This window comes from Budorcas taxicolor, chromosome 4 (assembly GCF_023091745.1).
Source record: "Budorcas taxicolor isolate Tak-1 chromosome 4, Takin1.1, whole genome shotgun sequence".
Lineage (NCBI taxonomy): Eukaryota > Metazoa > Chordata > Mammalia > Artiodactyla > Bovidae > Budorcas > Budorcas taxicolor.
Window position 1 is genome coordinate 11,434,156 of NC_068913.1, and position 19,799 is coordinate 11,453,954.

Consider the following 19,799-nt stretch of genomic DNA (forward strand, 5'->3'; position numbering starts at 1 on the left):
GCTAAGTATTATTCCATCACTCACACACGCACCACATCTTAAGGGAGTCATCTGTTGATGAGTTCCATGTCTTGGCTATTGTAAGTAGTGCTTCCGTGAACATTGGAGTGTGTGTATCTTTTTAATTAGAGTTTTCATCTTTTCCAGATATATACCCAAGAATGGAATTGCTGGATTATGTGGTAGCTATCTTTTAAGACACCTCCCTACTGTTTTCCATAGCAGCTGCACCAATTAACCTTCCCACCAACCATGTATAGGGTTTCCTTTCTCCACATCCCCTCCAGCATTTATTATTCGTAGACGATGGCCATTTTGACTAATGTGAAGTGCTACCTCATTGTGGTTTTGACTTGCATTTCTCTAATAGTTAGAGATGTTGAGCATTTTTTATGCATCTGTATGTCTTCTCTGAATAAATGTCTATTTAGGCTTTCTGGTTTTGTTTTTTTTTTCTGGTTTGGTTGTTTTCTTCAATGTTGAGTTATATGAGCTGTTTGTATATTTTGGATATTAATCTTTTGTTGCATTATTCAAAAATATTTTCTCCCATTCTGTATGTTGCCTTTTCATTTTGTTGGTGGTTTCTTAAATGCTTTGCAAAAGCTCTGAGTTTGATTAAGTCCTGTTTGTTTATTTTTGCTTTTATTTCTTTTGCCTTGGGAGACTGATCTAAGAAAATCTTACTATGATTTATGTCAGAATGTCTTGTCCATATTTTGTTCATCATGTCTTATATTTAGTTCCTTAAACCATTGTGAGTTTATTTTTGTATGTGGTGTGAGACAGTGTCCTAATTTCATTGATTTACTTGTAGCTGTCCAGTTTTCCCAACACCACTTGTTAAAAGAGTCTTTTATCCTTTGTATATTCTTATCTCCTCTGTAGTAGATTAATGGACTATAGGTGAGTTTGTGAGTTTGTTCCTGGGCTCTTTATTCTGTTCCATGGATCCATATGTCTGTTTCTGTGTCAGGACTCTGCTGTTTTGATTACTGTATATTTGTAGTATAGTCTGAAGTCTTGAAGGGTTATGCCTCCAACTTTGTTCTTTTTCCTCAGGATTGCTTTGGCAATTCTAGGTCTTCTGTGGCTCCATATAAAATTTAGGATTATTTATTATAGTTTGTGGGAAATGTCATGCATATATTGATAGGGATTGCATTAAATCTGTAGATTGCATTGTATGGCCATTTTAACAGTATTAATTCTTCCAGTCCAAGAGCATAGGGTATCTCTTGATTTCTTTGACTCACCTTCAATTTCCTTATCAATGTTTTGTAGTTTTCATTGTATAAATCTTTTCCATTCTTGGTTAAGTTTATTCTTAGGTATTTCTTAAGTTACTTCTAAAGAGGATTTTTAAAAAACTTTCTCTTTCTGGCATTTCCTTGTTAGTGTAAAGAAATGCAACAGATTTATATATATTAATCTTATATTCTGCTACCTTGCTGAATTCACAAATTAGTTCTAATAATTTTTGTATGGATATTTTAGGGTTCTGTACATAGATTATCATGACACCTGGAAATCGTGGCAATTTTACCTATTCATTTACAATTTGTATGCCTTTTATTTCTTTTTCATGCCTGATTGCTGTGGCTGGGACTGCTAATACTATAATGAACAGAAGTGGTGAGAGTGGGTATCCTGTCTAGTCTCTGAATTTAGTAGAAAGGCTTTCAGCTTTTCACCATTGAATATTATGTAGACTGTGGGTTTTTTCACAAATGGCTTTTATTATTTTGAGATGTGTTCCTCTCTACCCACTTTGGTAAGAGTTTTTATCATGAATGGATACTGAATTTTGTCAAATGCTTTTTCTGCCTCTGTTGAGATGATCATGTGGTTTTTGTCTTTTCTTCTGTTGATGGTGGTGTATCAACTGATTGATTTACATATGTTGAGCTATCCTTGTGACCCTGGAATAAATCTAACTTGATCATGGTGTATGATCCTTTTTAATGTAGTGTTGGATTCAGTTTCCTAATATTTGTTGCTACTTTTTGCATCTATAGTCATCAAATATATGGACTGGTAATTTTCTTTTTTGTTGTGTCTTTCTCTGGTTTTGACATAAGGGTAATAGTGACTTAATGGAGTGAATTTCCCTCCTTTTCAGTTTTTTGGAATAATTTGTGAAGGATCAGTGTAAGATCTTTGTATGTTTGGTAGAATTCCTAAGTGAAGCTGTTCAGTCCTGACTTTTGTTTGCACAGAATTTTATTATAGATTATGTTTTACTTCTAGTGATTGGTCTGTTCAAATTATCCATTTCTTTTTGACCCAGTTTTGGCAAGCTATGTGTTTCTAGAAATGGGTCCATTTCGTCTAGGTTTCCTAGCATATAATTATTCATAGCATTATTATTATTTTTGTATTTCTGTGGTATCAGTTGTTATTTCTCCTAGTTTCTTATTTTGTTGAATTTGGGTTCCCTCTCTTTTCATCTTGGCAAACCATTCAGTATTGCAGTAATCCAAGTCTATACCCTGACCAGGAAAAGTCTGTGCTGAAGAAGCTGCAGTCGAACGGTTCTATGAAGACCTACGAGACCTTTTAGAACTAACACCCAAAAAAGATGTGCTTTTCTTTATAGGGGATTGGAATGCAAAAGTAGGAAGTCAAGAAATAACTGGAGTAACAGGCAACTTTGGCCTTGGAGTACAGAATGAAGCAGGGCAAAGGCTAATAGAGTTCTGCCAAGAGAATGCTCTGGTCATAGCAAACACCCTCTTCCAACAACACAAGACTGCACACATGGACATCACCAGATGGCCAACACTGAAATCAGAGTGATTATATTCTTTGCAGCCAAAGATGGAGAAGCTCTATACAGTCAGCAAAAACAAGACCAGAGGTTGACTGTAGCTCAGATCATGAACTCCTTGTTGTCAAATTCAGACTTAATTTGAAGAAAGTAGGGGAAACCGCAAGACCATTCAGGTATGACCTAAATCAAATCCCTTACATTTATAGAGTGGAAGTGAGAAATAGATTTAAGGGACTAGATCTGATAGAAAGAGTGCCTGATGAACTATGGATGGAGGTTTGTGACATTATACCAAAGACAGGGATCAAGACCATCCCCAAGAAAAAGAAATGCAAAAAAGCAAAATGGCTCTCTGAGGAGGCCTTACAAATAGCTGAGAAAAAAAGAGAAGCAAAAAACAAAGGAGAAAACAAAACATATACCCATTTGAATGTAGAGTTCCAAAGAATAGCAAGGAGAGATAAGAAATCCTTCCTCAATGATCAGTGCAAACTAATAGAGGAAAATAATAGAATGGGAAAGACTAGAGATCTCTTCCAGAAAATTAGAGATACCAAGGGAACATTTCATGCAAAGATGGGCAAATAAAGGACAGAAATGGTCTTGACCTAACAGAAGCAGAAGATATTAAGAAGAGGTGGCAAGAATACACCGAAAGTGAAAGTGAAAGTGAAGTCGTGTCCGACTCTTTGCGCCCCTGTGGACTGTAGCCCACCATGCTCCTCCATCCATGGGATTTTCCAGGCAAGAGTACTGAAGTGGGTTGCCATTTCCTTCTCCAAGAATACACCGAAGAGCTATACCAAAAAGATCTTCACGACCCAGATAATCACCATGGTGTGATCACTCATACTCACCTAAAGCCAGACATCCTGGAATGTGAAGTCAAGTGGGCCTTAGGAAGCATCACTATGAGCAAAGTTAGTGGACATGATGGAATTCCAGTGTGCTATTTCAAATCCTGGAAGATGATGCTGTGAAAGTGCTGCACTTAATATGCCAGCAAATTTGGAAAATTCAGCAGTGGACACAGGACTGGAAAAGGTCAATTTTCATGCCAATCCCAAAGAAAGGCAATGCCAAAGAATGCTCAAACTACTGCACAATTGCACTCATCTTACACGCTAGTAAAGTAATAACGCAAAATTCTCCAAGCCAGGCTTCAGCAATACGTGAACTGTGAACTTCCAGATGTTCAAGCTGGTTTTAGAAAAGGCAGAGGACCAGAGATCAAATTGCCCACATCTGCTGGATCATCAAAAAAGCAAGAGAGTTCCAGAAAAACATCTATTTCTGCTTTCTTGACTATGCCAAAGTCTTTGACTGTGTGGCTCACAATAAACTGTGGAAAATTCTGAAAGGGATGGGAATACCAGACCACCTGACCCGCCTCTTGAGAAACCTGTATGCAGGTCAGGAAGCCACAGTTAGAACTGGACATGGAATAACAGACTGGTTCCAAATAGGAAAAGAAGTACATCAAGGCTGTATATTGTCACACTGCTTATTTAACTTATATGCAGAGTACATCGTAAGAAACGCTGGGCTGGAAAAAGCACAAGCTAATGTCAATAACCTCAGATATGTAGATGCCACCACCCTTATGGCAGAAAGTGAAGAAGAACTAAAGAGCCTCTTGATGAAAGTGAAAGAGGAAAGTGAAAAAGTTGCTTAAAGCTCAACATTCAGAAAACGAAGATCATGGCATCTGGTCCCATCACTTCATGGCAAATAAATGGGGAAACAGCGGAAACAGTGTCAAGAGTTCATTTTTCTGGGCTCTAAAATCACTGCAGATGGCGAGTGCAGCCATGAAATTAAAAGACGCTTACTCCTTGGAAGGAAAGTTATGACCAACCTAGACAGCATATTAAAAAGCAGAGACATTACTTTGCCAACAAAGGTCCGTCTAGTCAAGGCTATGGTTTTTCCAGTGGTTATGTATGGATGAGAGTTGGACTATAAAGAAAGCTGAGTGCAGAAGAATGGGTGCTTTTGAACTGTGGTGTTGGAGAAGACTCTTGAGAGTCCCTTGGACTGCAAGGAGATTCACCCAGTCCATCCTAGAGGAGATCAGTCTTGGGTGTTCATTGGAAGGACTGATGCTGAAGCTGAAACTCCAATACTTTGTCCACTTCATGTGAAGAGCTGACATTTGAAAAGACCCTGATGCTGGGAAAGATTGAGGGCAGGAGGAGAAGGGGACGACAGAGGACGAGATGGTTGGATGACATCATCAACTCGATGGACATGGGTTTGAGTAGACTCCGGGAGTTGGTGATGGACAGGGAGGCCTGGCGTGCTGCGGTTCATGGGGTCACAAAGAGTCGGACATGACTGAGCGAATGAACTGAACTGAACTGAAGCCTGACTAGAGGTTTGTAAATTTTTTTATTTTTAAACACACACACACACACACACAGACTCATACACAGCTCTTGGTATTATTGATTTTCTCTAGTGTTTTTTCCATCTCTATTTTCATTATTTCACCTATGATCTTATTATTTCCTTCCTCCTTCTGCATTTGGGTTTTGTTTGTTCTTCTTTGAATAATTCTTTTAGGTGATTGGTGTAATGGTTTACTTGAGATTTTTCTTATTTCTTGAGGTAGACTTCTATCACTGTGAACTCCCCTCTTAGAACTGCTTTTGTTAGGTTGTAGTTTCTTTTTTTTTTGTCTCGAGGTATTTTCTGATTTCTTCTTTGATTTCATTGTTGACCCATTGGTGTTTTGGTAAAATGTTTAGTTTTCATGCATTCATCCTTTTCCCATTTTTCTTTCTGTGGTTGATTTCTAGTATTATACCATTGTAGTCAGAGAAGATGCTTGAAATAATCTCTATCCTCTTTAATGTGTTGAGACTTGTTTTGTGACCTAGTATGTGGTCCATTCTAGAGAATGTTTCATGTGCATTTGAAAAGAATGTGTATTCCACTTTTTTTTGTATATAGTGTCCTATAGCTATTAATTAAGTCCACCTGGTCTGGTGTATCATGTAGGACCGCTGTTGCCTTCTTGACATTTTTGTCCAGATGATCTGTCCATTAATGTTGGTGGAGTGCTATTGTTTTCTCCCTTTATGTCTGTTAGCATTTGTTTTATATATTTATGTGCTCCTATATTGATTGCATATATGTCAATGAGTATAATATCCTCTTGTTGTATTGATCCATTTATCATTATCTAATACCCTTATTTATCTTTCTTTATGACTTTTGTTTTAAACTCTATTTTGTTTGATTTGAGTATTGCTACCTCTGCTTTCTTATAATTTCCATTTGCTTTGCATGAAATATATTTTCCCATTCCCTCACTTTTATGCTGTGTGTGTCTTTCACCCTGAAGTGAGAGTCTTGTTGGTGGCATATTGTAGATTCTTATTTCTTTAATCCAGTCTGCTACTGTATGTCATTTGATTGTAGCTCTTATTCCATTGTGACTTAAAGTAACTCTTGGTAGGTATGTACTTATTGCCATTTTAAACTTTGCTTATGTAGTTTACTCATTTCTTCTTCTGTTTGTTTTTATTTTTGTGGTTTGATGATTTTCTTTTGTAGTATGCTTAAGTTCCTTCTCTTTTGGTTTTTGTGAATCTGTTGTATGTGTTTGATTTGTGGTTAACCTAGTTTTCAAGTATGTTACCCATGATTATACCCACTTGCTTTAAACTGACAGTTATACAAGTTCAAACAGATTCTAAAAATCTAATTTTTATACTTCTCTCCCCACACTCTGCAGTTTTGATGTCTTGCTTCATATCTTCATGCTTATCCGTTTGCTGTTTATTGTAATAGTTATAATCACTTTTACAAAAATTTTTTGTTTGTTTTTTAAACTATGTACTGGTTTATTTAAATATCCTCAAATCTTTTATTCATTTGCCTTTCTTATCATGATTTTCCACTTCCTATAGATTCTTGCTTCTTTTCTATTTTGAGAAGACCTTTCAGTATTTCTTTTAGGGTAGGTTTAGTATTACTGACTTCTTTAAGTTTTAGCTTACCTGTGAAATTTTTTTATTTCACCTTCTATTTTAAATGATAATCTTGCTGGACAGAATAGTGTAGTTTACAGTATTTCCCTCTCATGACTTTGAATATATCAAGCCACTCCCTTCTGGCCTGCAAAGTTTCTGCAGAGAAATCAGTTGATAGCCTTATGAGAGTTCCCTTATAACTTAATCTTTATTTTTCTCTTGCTGTCTTCAGAATCCTCTCTTTAACTTTTGCATTTTAATTATGATGTGTCTTGCTACAGATCTGTTTGGGTTCATATCATTTTGGATTCTCTGTATTTCCTGTACTCGAATATCTATTTCCTTCTTTACATTTGGAAAGTTTTCAGCCATAATTTCTCCCAATACCTTTTTGATCCCCGCTTTTTTGTCTCTTTCTTCGGGAAGTCCTATTATTAAGTGTAAGTTAGCACACTTTAGATTATCACATAGACCCCATATATTGCTATCCACAGCACGATTTCCATTATTCTGTTTTGCAGATCACTTATTTGTTCTTCTTTGTCATATAGTGCTATTCATTGCTTCTAGATTGGTTTTTATTTCAGCAGTTGAATTGTTTGATTGACTAATCTTTATAGTTTTTAGTTCATTGTTACAGTGAGCTACATTTTTATCAATAACCTTTCTTAATTTCTTTAGCATTTTTATTGCTTGCTTTTTGAACCCAGGGTCCGGTAGACTATTGAGGTCTGTTTCATTATTTTTTTCAGGGGATTTCTCTTGTTCTTTGGATTAAAAGTAGTTTCTCTGCTTTTTCATTTTACTTAACTCTAAGTCTCCCAGAATTTAGGAGAAATAGTTATCTCCTGTGGTCTTAAAGGGGTGTTTTTATGTGAGAGCATCCCTGTGAATACTATGTGTTTTCAGTATTTTGGGTGTAAAGGTTGGTTTTGGTATAGATAACAACCACGTCTTTCTTCAGAGTGTGCTGACTGTTATCCCTTGCTAGGGAGTGTGATTGATGTTGTGTTTAGAGATTGTGCTGGATGTGAAGTGGGGCTTCCTCTGTGGCTGTCATTGCCCTATTAGGGATGGGATCTGCTCCCCAGCTGTTGGAGGAGAAGCTCTGCAGGCCCAGTTTGATCAGACTCCATTGCCCTTGTTTGTGTGCCTTGCTCCAAAGGAGATGATTGCTAAAGCAAGGGAGGCACATGTGGTCACAGCAAACCTATGTGCTGCCTATGTAGGCATCTGCAGTTCCACACAGAAGAAACCCAAGGTTGCATCCCTTCCGCTGTTGTGTTTGTCCCAAATCTAGTGCAAGGCTATGGTGTGTAGTAGCCTAGTGCTGGGGTCAGGGAATTAGAGCTGCAAGAACTGAGGTGGCTCTGCAGCTGCCTGGGCTCTGGACTGCCCCTGTGGCAGTCTTCCCCCAGGACCTGTCTGCCCCAGATGTATGCATTCAGTAAAATTGTTCTCAAAACCCTAACCTTATTTTTGTGGAACTTGACAAGCTGATTTTTCAAACTGCTTGGACAAACAAAAGGCCAAGAACAGTTATGACACTCTTGAAGGAGGAAAATCAAGTGGGAGGACTTGCTTGTTTGATATTAAGACTCATTATGAAGCCACAGCAATTAAGGGGATATGGAATTGGTACAAGAGTATACAAATGGATCAGTAGAAAATATAGAAGTCCCAGAAACAGACATTTGATTATGACATACAGATACTTGATTTATGAAAAAGATGGGACTTTGTAGTTTTGGGGAAAAACTGATCTTTTCAATAATGGTGCTAGAACAACTGGACAACTATTTAACTAGAAAATATGAAAGATATATCCAGAATGTAGTAAGGAGAGATAAGGAGATGGAAATTATAAGTCAGCACATGGAAAATTTAATGGGCTAACATATATCTAATTAGAGGTTCAAAAGGAAAAAGTGAAGACAATGAAGCAAAAGCAATATTTTAAAAATAATGAGGGCTTCCCTGGTAGCTCAGTGGTAAAGCATTCACCTGCCAATGCAGGTTCGATCCTTGGTCTGGGAAAATCCCACATGCTGCAGAGCAGCTAAGCCCATGCACCACAACTACTAGGCCTGTGCTCTGGAGCTTGGGGGCCACAACTGTGGAGCCATGTGCCACAAGTACCAAAGCCCTTGCACCCAGAGCTCATGCTCTGCAACACAGAAGCCACGGCAATGAGAAGCCCCCGCACCACAACTGGAGAGGAGCCCCCACGCGCAGCAACTAGAGGAAAAGCCTGTGCAGCAACAAAGACCCAGCACAGCCAAAAATAAATACATAAAATTATGAAAAAATTAAAAATAATGGCTAAGAATGTTCCAGAACTGATGAAAAAGATGAATCCACAGATCCATGATGTACAACAATACCCATGATGTACAACAATACCCAAAACAGAATAAATAAAAAGCTTTATCCTAAAATTATAGAACATTATAAGCAATGAAAATATCACGAGAGCAACCAGATGGGAGGGAACACTGAACAAAAAGGAATACCAAAATGAGAAAAGAATTCCTAGCAACTTTGGTGAACGTCACCATCAATGTAGAATTGAATATCCAGTCTAAATATATTGATAATCAAATAGATGAATGGAAAAAGGAACCAATTTGTTAAAAAAAAAAAGAAACAAAACTTAATTGTTCTTTATGTAAGATGATTCTAAAGTATAAGATCACAGAAAGGTTGACATTAAGAGGATGAGATCCATGCATATATGGACCTTCATCTATGACAAAGATGGCATTAAGAATAATGGGGAAAGAATGGCTTTTGATTCTGGGTCAACTGGGAATCCATACAGAAAGGGAAAGATTTTTGACCCCCTATCTTGCCATCCTCAAAAGTCAGTCTTAGGTGGACTATGGATTTAAATGTGAAAAGTAAAACAGTAAGACTTCTAAGTACATGATATTAAGAGGATGTCTCCATGACATGAGAACAGAGAGTGAATTCTTTTTACTATTACTTTTTATATTGAAGTATAGTTGATTTACACTATCATTTTAGTTTTAAAAAGTCTACAACAAAGTGATTTGGTTATATATATGTATATATTCTTTTAAAAAATTATTTTCCATTATAATTTATCACAAGATATTGAATATAGTTCCCTGTGCTATGCAGTGAATCCTTACTGTTTATCATAATGTATTATTTTGATTAAAGGAGAATGAATTCTTAAGTGGACAGAAAAAGCATTGTTTGTGATAGTAATAGATTGGCAATAACATAGAGGTCCATAATAGGATACATATTAAATTATATTATTTCCATGCATAGATCTAACTTCAATAGAACCATAACCACACCAGACTGGACTGGGGTTTAATCAGTACACTTTTGGCTTTTGCTTGAACTGAGTATTAGTGAAGTGAGTGAGTCACTCAGTCGTGTCCAGCTCTTTGCAACCCCATGGACTATATAGCCTGCCAGGCTCTTCTGTTCATGGAATTCTCCAGGCAAGAATACTGGAGTGGGTAGTCGTTCCCTTCTCCAGGGTATCTTCTCGACACAGGAATCAAACTGGGGTCTCCTGCATTGCAGGCAAATTCTTTACCGTCTTTGCTACCAGCGAAGCCCAAATATAATCGACTCTTTGCTGCCCCGTGGACCATAACCCACCAGGCTCCTCTGTCCATGGGATTCTCCAGGCAAGAATACTGGAGTGGGTAACCGTTCCCTTCTCCAGGGGATCTTCCCAACCCAGGGATCAAACCCAGGTCTCCTGCATTGCAGGCAGATTCTTTACCATCTGAGTCACCTATCTGCTCACTGAACTTTAACAAAACACCTGAGTATTAAAGATTATTAAAATAGTCCTTGTCCAGATGATTTCTACTCAAAGTTTCTCAAAATGTATGGCTTAAGGCTTTAATTATAATCTCAATTATGGCTGAGCCCAAGTAATTGGGTCTATAATTTTCTATTTCTACAAGGTGTTTTGTCACATTGTAGGAGAAAAACCACCTGATTGGAGCTGGGCCTTTGGCTGGAGGAACCAGTCAGTCTGCAGCAAGAGAACCAAGGGAATAAATCCTCAATCTCACTCTCCACTTATTTTGTGCTGCTGTTCCCGTTGGCTGAGCCCAGGGGAAGCCAAAGAGCATGAGAAACATTTGACGATGTCCATATAGTTCAGACCCGAGGGCAGAAAGCAGAATCAGAAATTTCAAAAGGGTCATAAATGTTTCCTAACTCTGTATGTCCACCAAGTAGTAGAATCCATTTCCCCACCTCTTGAGTCTCAGGTTGGCCATGTGACTTATTTTTGGATAATGGAGTATTAGCAAACATGACGCAAGCAGAGTTTTGACAGATACTGGAACTTACGAACTGGCTTCTCAACACTGGGCTCGCCTATTGGATGATGAGAGACATTTGACTTGTCGCTCCAGCTTTTAACCAGCCAACACTCCAAAGCAGAGTGACCCACCTGACCACAAATTCGTGGGGGAACCTTGCCAGGGCTATCAGAGGAACTGTTCAGCTGACCCAACCCTGAATGGCTAACCCAGAATTGTGAGTAAACTGCAAGGAATTCCTTGGCAGTCCAATGGTTAGGACCTTACTCTCACTGCTGAAGGCCTGGGTTCAATCCCTGGTTGGGGAACTAAGATCCCACAAGCTGTTTACATTGCCAGATCAATTTCAAGATAAGTATATCAAGTTCCCTAAAATCTCTTGCTTATACTTCAATAAGTATTGAATTAAATTTATAAATTAATTTGGGAAAAAATGATGTATTTATGTCATTACGTCTCCCTAGTTAATAATGTTATATAGCTCTATTTCTATTGGGAATGATATGTTTCCTATGTTTCTTCTTTCAGTTTTTAAAATATTGGTATATAGGAATACTACTAATCTTTGTATGTTGATTTTGTATCCAGCAATTTGATTGGGCTCTCTTATTAGCTCTAATAACTTTACACATTCTCCTGGATATTCTATAGGGACAATATAATAAATATTGGCAATTTTTGTTTCTTCTTTTCCACTTTTCTGACTTTTGCTTATTGTTATGGTCTTAATACATTTGTTAAGCCCTTCAGCACCATGTGGAGAAATGACAGCTGCTATCTATCTTATTACTTTAATCTGCTAATGTGGTATATTAATAGATTTTCTTTATTGAACATGTGGCATTTCTTGGATAAATCAGACTTGGTCATGATAGATTACTTTTTCTGAATTAAATATAACATTTACTCAGAATTTTTATGCTTTTAAGAGTAATTTTGCTAACAGTTTCCCTTTTTTGTACTGTTCCTGTTCAATTTTACTGTCAAGGTTATACCATGCTCGTAAAACAAACTGGGTAGCATACGAATTATCTGCTTCTTAAAGCATTTTGAATATTATAGGAATAATCTATTTCCTAAAGGTTCTGTAAAATTTGCTTCGTCATTGCTCATGCATTTGATTTAATGGTTATTGGTTTGTCCAAATTTTTTTTTCTTCTTGAGACATGTGGGGGAGTAACTGCTTTCTCTTGACCTCAGGTTTCCATGTGGAAGAAACTACTCATGCAATGCCCTTGGCCTTGAGTCTCCTCCACTATACCTCCTCTATAGACAAGACAAGAGTTGGATGACAGATGAGCTCAGCTCCTTTTGGGAGCTGGGTGAGCCATAGACCATATGGTCACAAAGAGTCATACACGACTGAAGCAACTTAGCATGCACGCTCGCGGTTGTCTTCCATAGAATAAGAGTGCTGCATAACTGCTGGGGGAGCCGAGGTTGTCCATCTGTGTGATGACAAAGTAATTATGTCGAATTCATTGGTGAGTTATTACTAGTTCACTTAGCTGCACACCAAAACCACTATCTCTAAACTGCTTTACCAGTAACAATTGTGTCACTTTGACTCTTTTCTACTTGGTTATCGTTAATGATAAAGAACTTGGGAGGGGGAAAAAGGGTGTCATTCTTTGCCACAATTTGCAACATCTGGTGTACTGGCTGAACATTTTGAAAAATAAATGCAACTAGAGAAATTGAGACTATGGGGTGGTGAGGGTTCATGTTTTATAGCTTTAGAGTTTTGACCTTGGTATTTTATAGCAGCCCAGATTGTGCAGTTGGCTTTTGTGGGGATAGCTTCCTCAAGTGGCTTTAGCTTTTGTGCTTTAGTAAGCACGGCAGACCTGGGGTCGTGATATTGATGGGTCATCATGGTTTATGGTAGTTGTATCCTCAGGTTTCTGGCTGTTTTTCTGAAAAAGGGTTGGTTTTTGTTTTCATTGTGGTAAAATATACGTAAAATTTATCAGCTTAATCATTTTAAAGTGTACAATTAGTAGCATTATGTACATTTACATTGCTGTGTGTAACAAAAGGGTTGTTTTTAAAAGATACAGAATTGGACAGGGTTGCTGGCTCTGGTCTCCACGTGAAGGCACCTACAGATTGACCATGAATACTGCCCCCAGTGTGGACTGGCATTGGAGGAGAAACTGACTCAGAAGTGAGATGTGTGTGTGTGTGTGTGTGTGAATATATATATACACATATATACACATATCAGGGAGTTAGAGCAACCCAAAGGAAGATTAGATGCTGGAGAAGCAACTATGATGTCCCTTTCTTAGAGATAACAATGATGAATATCATACATTTTTGAAAAAACAAAATGAGACCCTGCATCATCATCTAGTGTGGTGGCTAGTAACCACATGTGGCTATTTCAGTTTAGGTTTAATTAAATTAACATTTCACTCTTCAGTATACTGGCCACATTTCAAGTGCTGAGAAGCCACTGACTGGCTGATTACCCTTAAGTGCTGACTCGCTTACTGAACAGTTCGGATATGAAACATTTACATTATCACAGAATATAAATCATAGTTAATATACCATGATTTGCTATCAAATATTTGAAAGTTAATCTTTCATGCCTGAAAAATATCCCACTGAATGATATGCCATCAATTATTTGACCATTCCTATGTGAATATTTTTAAGACGGACACACACAACTAAATAGCACTCTAAAAAGCTATAGGATATAGTCTCCCCCTCATTATCACAATCACTGAGAGTTTCATCTTAAATATTGCCAATTTGATAGGCAAAAATAGATCCCAACTTCTGTTATCTTAAATATTAATTAGCTGAACAGTGACCCAATGTAATTTGTTACAGAGCTGAAAGACACAGTGCAGCTTGGACAAATTACTTCCTAGACTGTGAAAGAAGCGACGTGCGACAGGATGCACACGTGCTCCAGGTGGGTATCCCAGAAACATGGAACAAAGGGAGGACACGCAGAGCTGCAGGTGTTGGGAAACGGAGAGGGAGATAACCTGGATTTGGCTTAGAGGGTCGCTGATGTGAAGTCAGAGAGCTTCGGGTCACCTGGAGTTTCCCCTGGAGAGTGGTGAGAGGGGTCGCATGCCAAGAGTCCCGCGGCGGATGCGCCTGCTGTTCGGCTCGGTCGCAAGCCTGGCCCGCGGCGACAGGGGCCCGGCGCCTGGGCTCCGCCGCGCCCGCGCGTTTGTGAGCTGGCCCCGGGTCACACGAGCGCCCCCGGAGGGGCCGCGCGCCGGCCGCCGCGTGCGGAGCCGAGCGCGCGCGTCTGGGCCCTCGGCATGAGCACTGGCCTTTCCCAGGGAGACGGGCTCTGATTGAGCGGGTCGGCGGCGGCCCTGGCTTCCGGTTCTAAGGAGCAGCGGGAGGGGAAAGTCACTGGGTAGGGCTTGGCCCTCAGAGGTTCCCGCCCGCTAAGCCACCCTGGTGCACCCTGGCGGCCTCGTGCTCTGAGGTGCTGCTCCCCAGCCTGGTTTCGTGCCTGCGCGGTAAACGGCAGGCGATACGTGGGAGCGGCGGGGGTGGGGACAATGGCATTTAGTAACACGGAGGACGCAGCTTGTCACCAAACCATCTCATTTGATTTGACCAAACGGCATCGTGGAGTCCACCCTGTTTTGTTTCAGTTACTTCCAGGCCATTCTTGGGGCCGGACAGGGCTCCCAGACCATGAACCAGGCTGAAGGTGAGCGACTGGAGCTCTGGATAAAGCAGTATGCTCAACTCCGGGGGTGGCGACTGCACCAGTGTTTAACGGGGTCCCCTAGACCCAGAGGAATTGATTTGAAGGCGGGGCTGCCTTTGAAGTTTCCAAGAAGCCTACTGGGGAATGAATATGGGCAGGAGAGGTGGCTGAGCTTTGAGAAAGGTCCTGAGGTGAGTGTGACCTCCTTTCAAACCTCATCATCTAGACAACAAGACAAGGAAGAGTTATATGACTAATTTAGTCCTAGCCTGATATAACCAATATAACAGCATTATCAGAAAACCAGAAACATTTGTAGAATATGAGGATGTAATTGAAGAACCAGATCAAAGAGCTTTTAGAAAAGGAAGGAAAATAAAAAAATGTTAAAAGGGTCGTCCTTGGACTTCCCTGGTGGCCCAGTGGTTAAGAACCTGCCTGCCAGTGCAGGGGACATGGGTTTGATCCCTGCTCCGGGAAGATCCCGTGTGCCACAGAGCAGCTAAGCCTCTAGGCGAAAACTACTGAAGCCACATCTGGAGCCCATGCTCCCCAGAGAGAAGCTAGCTCACTGAGACGCCCGAGTACCACATGGAAGGCCCAGCATAGCAACCCCCCCAAGATGAAGGTAAGAAAAAAAGAATTCCCTAAAAATTATTTTAATTCTTAATTTTTGCCTATATGAAATTTATGGGCAGGATGGTGCCAAGATGTTTCTTTTCCATACTGATAACCATGTACCTAACAAGATGCTTTGTGGGTTGCTCTCCTTTGCCCATTTCTCAAATGGCATTCTTTGGCTTGATTCTCATTCTACTCTTCCTGGGTGGCTTTAAATCTGTTCCTGTCGTTTCAATTGCCACTCCTGCTTCAGGCCAGGGGCATCTCCACCTACATGTCCCTTAGGCACCAGGATTTTCAACATTTCTTCAAACCCTCCTCCTCCCTTCCCTGTCTTAAGCATTGTCTTTGAGTGACCCATGGAACCCAAGGATCAGACCCAGGTCTCCCACATTGCAGGCAGATTCCTGGGTCAGGAAGATCTTCTGGAGAAGGGAACGGCTACCCACTCCAGTATTCTGGCCTGGAGAACTCCATGGACTGTATAGTCCGTGGGGTTGCAAAGAGCCAGACACGACTGAGCGACTTTCACTTTGAAGTGAAATATGAAACCACATAACCTCTAAATACGTGGTTGTACTCAGGTTACACAGTATAAGAAAATGAAAACATTTACATTACTGTTAGGAAATTTGACTCAGGCTTTTTAAAAGAAAACAAATACTGTCTTTATTATGATCATGTATGTTTCTAATTCATTTGTATTTGGAACCAGACTGCCTTGATATGAATCTCAGCTCCACGGCTAGATACGTTCTTTCACAAGCTATTTAACTGTTTTTCCATCTTTTAGATGGGAATAATAGTAACTGCTTCAGTGACTGTTATCAAGATTAAATGAATTAATATATCTAAAAGTGCTCTGAATAATGCTGGGCCTATAGTAAACACCATTTTAAAGTATTAGCTATTTGTATTATTTAACTAATGGGGAAGTAGGTGCCTAATTTTCTGCTTATCTTTGGTGCCCTTCCAATGGATTCTGAACCACCAGTACTTCCTCCTGTCATAGAAATTGTCCGAATGTATTGAAATTGCTTTTCTCATCTACACCCTAACATGTCCAAAATACATTTCTTTGCCTCAAGCACTCTTATTTATTTCTAAGAACTTCCAGGGCTTACCCCTCTTTTGCTTTAGGTCCTTTCCAGTCTGCTTATCCCTGCCTCTTCAAATATCAAGTATGATCATAGAGGCATTCTGGCTTTATGAATACAACATTAAAGAGGAATCATACCATCACAGATGAATTTTTGTTGAGGTACTATTTTTTGCATGTACTCACACCAACTTTTCAGTTTCTATACACACAGTACAGCAAAAACAATTTAAATTCTTCTCATTTTCATCTTACTTGAAATAATTTCACTGGAAGTGTTTTTTTCTGTTATAAAGTAAGAAACTGATTAATAAGTCAGTTTTTTTTCCATATAGCAAATTCTTCTGATTAGTTTTTGCTATTGAGTTCCTCAGGATCAAATAAAATCTAAATTTTATTTATGTAATCCTTTATTAAATTTGATCAAGAACTGTGGGTAGTTTTACTTTGTTAAATATTTCCATCAAGTCTTTCTAGAGTCCATAATCTTATACGATGTGGTTCTTCAGTACATTTTCTTCTTTTTAATGCAGTCATCATACACAGTGTTACCTATTCTGGTTTTATTTCTATAATGGAAATTCATTTGCTGCGATTTGGATAAAACAACAGTTTGAATTCACTTCTTAGCTAAAAATGAGAAAATTGTAATTCCTCTCATCAATTCTCCAAGACCATCCTTAAGGTCAAAACACCTTACCTCATCTCCTCTCCCCTCAGCTGTCTTCACACCATTCACTCCTGCTTATCCCTTGGACACCAGCTCAAGCAGCGCTGGCTCGAGGAATCCTCTTCTGAGCTATTATCAAGTTTCCTTCATTTTGCTTAAATAGTAATTTTAACTTTTATATTATAGTTTATATGAGTACTTTGCCTCTCTCATTAAACTTCAATCCCTGAAGGCAGAGACTTTTCCTTACCACTGGCTCCCTGGCACATAAGAGGTAATCAAATTTCTTGAAAGAATGATGAAAAGGAAAATAGTATCTTTCACCCTCAGTGCTCACATACTCCTAGGCACTCATTAAATGCTGTCTGCATTTCCCCTTTATTATTTCTGGTTTGTTATGGTCTGACAGTAATGCATTTTATCCCTACTAATTTTGAAATTGACTTAATGCTGTTTATTTTTAAGCTTTTAATAGCCATGCTGCTCTAATAATTTCCTCTTCCCTTTTCCCAGAGCTGCCATACTGTACAACTCCAGGAGGGTACGTGGGATTAAGTACAGGAGGGAGTTATTTGAGGTAGCAGAAATGTATCCTCACCTCCCTCTATGAAAGAGAAAGCATTTGGCTATCTCCTAGAGTGAGTTAGAACAGCAATTCTAAACCCTAAGCTGTATATAAAAATCACCTGGGATACTTTAATACAGAAATGCTTGGGCCCTACCTCAGATTATTGAGTCATAAAGTAGTAAAACTCCCCATACGACATTACTGCAGAGCCAGGGCTGGGAAACACTGGGCTGGAAGCACAGAATGAGTGTGAGGGAAATGGACAGATATTAATCTGGATAGGCAGGTTAGCATATTCAGTACGAAGGAACTGAAATTTAACTTTACGTGCAGTGAGGAGGGTTTTCAGAGGGTAATGAAATAACTGACTGATGAGAGAGCTGTGGAGAAACAGGTGGGCAGAATGTAGACTCTGGGTAGGGAAGCCAGGGGAAGACACTACAGTGAGCCCAGGAACAGACGGCAAGGACTTGAACTATGGTGGCTGCAGTGCAAACACAGGCAGGGAACAGGAAAGGACTCACAGGACATTTGACAGAACTTGGTAAGAGGAATGTATAGGATGATTAAAGGCAGAAAAGCTATAGAACACTCCCAAATTTCCAGGCTAAGCAGCCACATGCAGTTTGATGCCATTAACCAGACAATAACAAGCATACGGAGAGAATGGGGCAGGAGACGGAACAAACTGCTTCCAGCTACAATGAAATAGATGTTCCTTGTCCAAACCACTGACGGGGAGCTGGAATAGCAAGAAATTAAGATCAAGAACTCAGAAGAAAGGTTGAGGCTAGAGTTTTAGGTCTGGGAGTCAACAGAGTATTTGGTAATAACAGAAGCCACTGACGGAGAAGGCAATGGTACCCCACTCCAGTACTCTTGCCTGGAAAATCCCGTGGGCCGAGGAGCCTGGTAGGCTGCAGTCCATGGGGTCACTTGGAGTTGGACATAACTGAGCGACTTCACTTTCACTTTTCACTTTCATGCACTGGAGAAGGAAATGGCAACCCACTCCAGTGTTCTTGCCTGGAGAATCCCAGGGTCGGGGGAGCCTGGTGGGCTGCAGTCCCCGGGGTCGCACAGAGTCAGACACGACTGAAGCGACTTAGCAGCAGCAGCAGCAGCAGCAGCAGAGGCCACTGAAATGGATGAAACTGAACAGCGCACTGTCTATGTAGTCAAAAATGCTCAGCATCGAGTTAAAGGTAAATCAGGGTTTCTCATTTAATTTACTGAACCACATAATCTGAATAAAGCTCAGCAGACCACCATTAAACATATGCAGAACTCAATCTGAAGAGTAGATGATAATAGGAAAAAATTATCTGCAATGTGTGGGCTAATTTTAAATATGACTGTTCAATCTCTGAACTGTCTCTGAATTGAATACAACAATTCTTGGAATTGGAAAGCCTAATTTCAATATTAAACAGCAGATTAATCAAGTTAGCTACTCATATGACATCAGTGCTCCCCTAAAGAAAACCACCAGCTATTTGGTGATCTATTTCCTACAATGTAAAGGCAATATTACACCATTGTGCCAACTCATAAAATGCAGCATGTTCTCAATAAATGAAACAACTGATACCAGAGACTGTCCCTTAGTCTGTGTGTCCATGTGTGTATGTGTTTGTGTGCCAGAAGTCTGTATAATTTACTTAACTTTAATAATACAAATTCATTTCTGGGTCTGGAATCGCATCAACAGAAAACAAACTAAAACTTAAGAAAAAATTCACAGGCCCTGCTATTTTGAAGACAGTGAATGAACCTGTCTAGAGTGAGTCCCTGAAATCCTTGTTTTGAAGAGGTACTCAGATAATTATGACACAGGTATTTTAATAACTATAATACTTTGAGATATACTAGCTTATTTTAACTAAGTATCTTAAAAACATGTTGAAAAATGTTCAAAGATTACAAAAACACATTTTAAGTAATAGTGTTATATATGCTTTAAGTAGAAAACACATTTTCTTTATTCAAATTATGTTGACTTTCTGTATATTTTGAAATGACACACATAAAGATATAGCAAAACTGTATTTTTAATTTCATCATATTCCCCT

The 19,799-nt window shown here is 39.3% G+C and overlaps 1 protein-coding gene across 1 annotated transcript in view; it reads right to left on the reverse strand.

The window, feature by feature from the left end:
• LOC128046414 (lanosterol 14-alpha demethylase) overlaps window positions 1-14,147 on the reverse strand; it is a 65,663-nt gene extending 51,516 nt beyond the window's left edge. The window contains exon 1 of the mRNA XM_052638493.1: window positions 14,133-14,147. The gene's annotated coding sequence lies outside the window, so the exon portion shown is untranslated. The remainder of the gene's footprint in view (window positions 1-14,132) is intronic.
• Window positions 14,148-19,799: the final 5,652 nt, after the last annotated feature.